Raw genomic sequence first — 3,388 nt, 5'->3', positions numbered from 1 at the left:
CCCCCGGGTCAACCCGTGTCCCCTCGTATTTTTTAATTACGTGCAACCGAGCGTTGCAAAATCTCCTTTATGTAGAACGCTTCGCCAAACGTTTGCACAGTTCGCGTTGGTGGTATAGTGGTGAGCATAGCTGCCTTCCAAGCAGTTGACCCGGGTTCGATTCCCGGCCAACGCAAATTCCTTTTTTCATTTGGTTTTTTTTTTTTTTTTTGGCAATTAATTCATTGCAAAATTAATTAATTAATCCTGCCCCAATAGGGGCGTTTTTGACCCCGACTCCCAATTTTATAAGACGCTTCGCTTTTCCCGGAAGCACAAAGAGACGCCTCCCGCTGGGTGGGTTGGCATCCGAGTGGAAAACATGTTTTCCAGGAAGGGACGTTCCCGGGCCAGGAAGGCCGATGAAGTGGAAATAATTCTAATTATTTATTGGCTGTAGAGCCAGGGAGTGTGCCAAGAGGGTTCAGAAGAGCCTGCATCCTCCTGGGGGGGGAAGAGGGTCTTTTCGGGTCTGTGGGACTGGTCTACCTCGCAGGGGCGTTGTGCCGCAGCCTTTGCTGCAGGGGGAGGATGGGAAGGACCCCACTGCGAGGGGGGTGGGTGGGCTTCGGACAGCTGGAAGAGAGAAAAAGTGGGAGCAATTGCAAAAAAAACCCCACCCCAAACCCCAAAAATCCATTAATCACTCATTTAACGACCGCTGGAAATTGCGACGACACCGTTAGTGACGGTTTTGACCCTTTCGACTTAATCCATGTGATCCGAATTCCGGCAGTTGGCAACTGACTTGTATTTATGACGGTCGCAGCGTCCCGGGGCCACCTTCTGAGAAGCAAAAGTGCAATGGGGAAGCCGGATTCGCTTAGCGACCGCGTTACTAATTGAACAAACTGCAGTGGCTCGCTTAAGAACCGCGGCAGGAAAGGTTGCAAAGCGAGGCAAAATTGAACAAACTCACAACAAATGTCTCGCTTAGTGACAGAAATGCTGGGCTCCGTTTTGGTCGTAAGTTGAGGACTATCTGCATTTTGAGGGTCGTCTGCTCCTGCCTCTGGAGGTTTGATTGGAGCGGCCCTTACGAGACTCGTTAACCATCCCGCTGTTTGCATTGCACACACACTCACAATCTTATAATAATAATAATAAAGTTGGAAGGGACCTTGGAGGTCATCTAGTCCAACCCCGAACGTTCCATCTGCCATGTTTGTCCACAACCTGAACACGTGTGGACTTCAACTCCCAGAATTCCCCAGCGAGCATGCTGGGGAGGGGGGGTTAGGGAGGACTTCCTGTTTCTTTGCCTGTCGGGACATCATGAGCTTGGACTGGGAGAGATTTTAAAATACAGGGGAGTCCTTAACTTACGACTTATTCGCTTAGTGACCGTTCAAAGTTGCAATAACAGAAAAATATGACTTGCGACAGGTCCTCGCCCTTATGACCACAACTGCAATTTGGGGGCTTAGCAACCCAAAAGTATGGATGATGGTTGCGGTGTCGTCCCGGGATCACATGGTCACTCCCCAGGAGCAAAGTCAATAAGAAGGTGGCAGGTCAGGGTTACACGATGTCTCGCTTAACGACCGTGGCAAAAAAGTTGTGAAATCAGGTCATGTGATGCCCCGCTTAATAATGAATTTTCCAAGATTGGTGTTGGAGGCAGCCTGATTTGCACCCGTGACAGTTTAATGATCCTGGTAGCCTCAATTTTACAACTCTGGGAATGACACACACACACGCACACACCTGAAGTGAAACTGACCACAAAGGATGCAAAAATGGTGAAAGCTGAACGAAAAGGGAAATGAATATGGCTCTGTTCCTCACCCACGGCAACTTTTAAGACAGGGGTGGGGAAGGATGGGCCTTTTAGGACTTGGGGACTTCAACTCCCAGAATTCCCTAGCCAGTTTTCACAAACTTCCTGAACTATAAGGTGGAGGGGCACTGTGCTCCCCCAAGGACAACGCAATCTGGAACACAAGGACCACCCCGGAGAGTCCTTGTCACCCCAAGTCTTGCCATCCTGAGGAGCATGGAACAGGTGGTCCTTTCAGTTCTGACCGTACTGGACCCAGCCCGTTATGGTCGTAAAACAGATCAAACATGTGACCGACCTGGTTTTTTTTTGTCCTTTTGAGGTTAAGCGAGCGGCACCGTCATTAATAATAATAAATAATAATAATAGTAAAGTTGGAAGGAACCTTGGAGGTCATCTAGTCCAACCTCCTGCTCAGGCAGGAAACCCTATACCATTTCAGACTACTACTACTACTAAAAATGTTGAAAGGGACCTTGGAGGTCATCTAGTCCAACCCCCTGCTCAGGCAGGAAACCCTATACCATTTCAGACTACTACTACTAATAAGTTGGAAGGGACCTTGGAGGTCATCTAGTCCAACCCCCTGCTCAGGCAGGAAACCCTATACCATTTCAGACTACTACTACTACTAAAAATGTTGAAAGGGACCTTGGAGGTCATCTAGTCCAACCCCCTGCTCAGGCAGGAAACCCTATACCATTTCAGACTACTACTACTAATAATGTTGAAAGGGACCTTGGAGGTCATCTAGTCCAACCCCCTGCTCAGGCAGGAAACCCTATACCATTTCAGACTACTACTACTAATAATAAGTTGGAAGGGACCTTGGAGGTCATCTAGTCCAACCCCCTGCTCAGGCAGGAAACCCTATACCATTTCAGACTACTACTACTAATAATGTTGAAAGGGACCTTGGAGGTCATCTAGTCCAACCCCCTGCTCAGGCAGGAAACCCTATACCATTTCAGACTACTACTACTAATAATGTTGAAAGGGACCTTGGAGGTCATCTAGTCCAACCCCCTGCTCAGGCAGGAAACCCTATACACCATTTCGGACAAATGGCTGTCCAGTCTCTTCTTCAAAACTTTAATGTTTGTTACGGACGCAGTTTTGCTGAAAAATGGAAGCCACTGCAAGTTTTAGACAAAAGCGTTGCAAAATGTGATCGCAAGACGCTGCAAATGCGACCGTTGCCCAGTGTCTGAAGGGGGAGGGGTGTCACATGACCGCAGGGACCCCCCCCCCAAAAAAAACTGTTGGAACGTCAGATCTGGGTTGTAAATCCCCTTTTTGAAGTCGGTCGTACCTTCGACCAGTCGTAAGTTGAGGATGGCCTGTATTCTAAAAGAGAAGCCCCCCCCCCCCCCATTTGCACAATTTAAAACTTCGGAACGGACGCTCGCCGTTAGTCCACCGTTATTAAAAAAGTTTTTATTATTTTTTTTTTGTCCAGAAAGTTACAGAAATTGCGCAGAGAGAGAAAAAAGCAAGAATTCCCCAAAACACTCAACGAACGAACGAAAGAACGTCGCTTCGACTGCCTTGTTTCGCTCCTTTCCTCCC

The 3,388-nt window shown here is 48.1% G+C and overlaps 1 non-coding gene across 1 annotated transcript; it reads left to right on the top strand.

Annotated features, from left to right (window-relative positions):
- The first annotated feature begins 103 nt into the window (after positions 1–103).
- TRNAG-UCC lies at positions 104–175 on the top strand. The gene has a single exon. It is a non-coding gene; the product is annotated as a tRNA-Gly (tRNA).
- The last annotated feature ends 3,213 nt before the right edge of the window (positions 176–3,388 follow it).

Source organism: Protobothrops mucrosquamatus, unplaced genomic scaffold, assembly GCF_001527695.2.
Source record: "Protobothrops mucrosquamatus isolate PMUCROS unplaced genomic scaffold, P.Mucros_1.0 scaffold14048, whole genome shotgun sequence".
NCBI lineage: Eukaryota > Metazoa > Chordata > Lepidosauria > Squamata > Viperidae > Protobothrops > Protobothrops mucrosquamatus.
The sequence above is the reverse complement of the archived record's forward strand: the minus strand, read 5'-3'. Positions and strand labels throughout refer to the sequence as shown.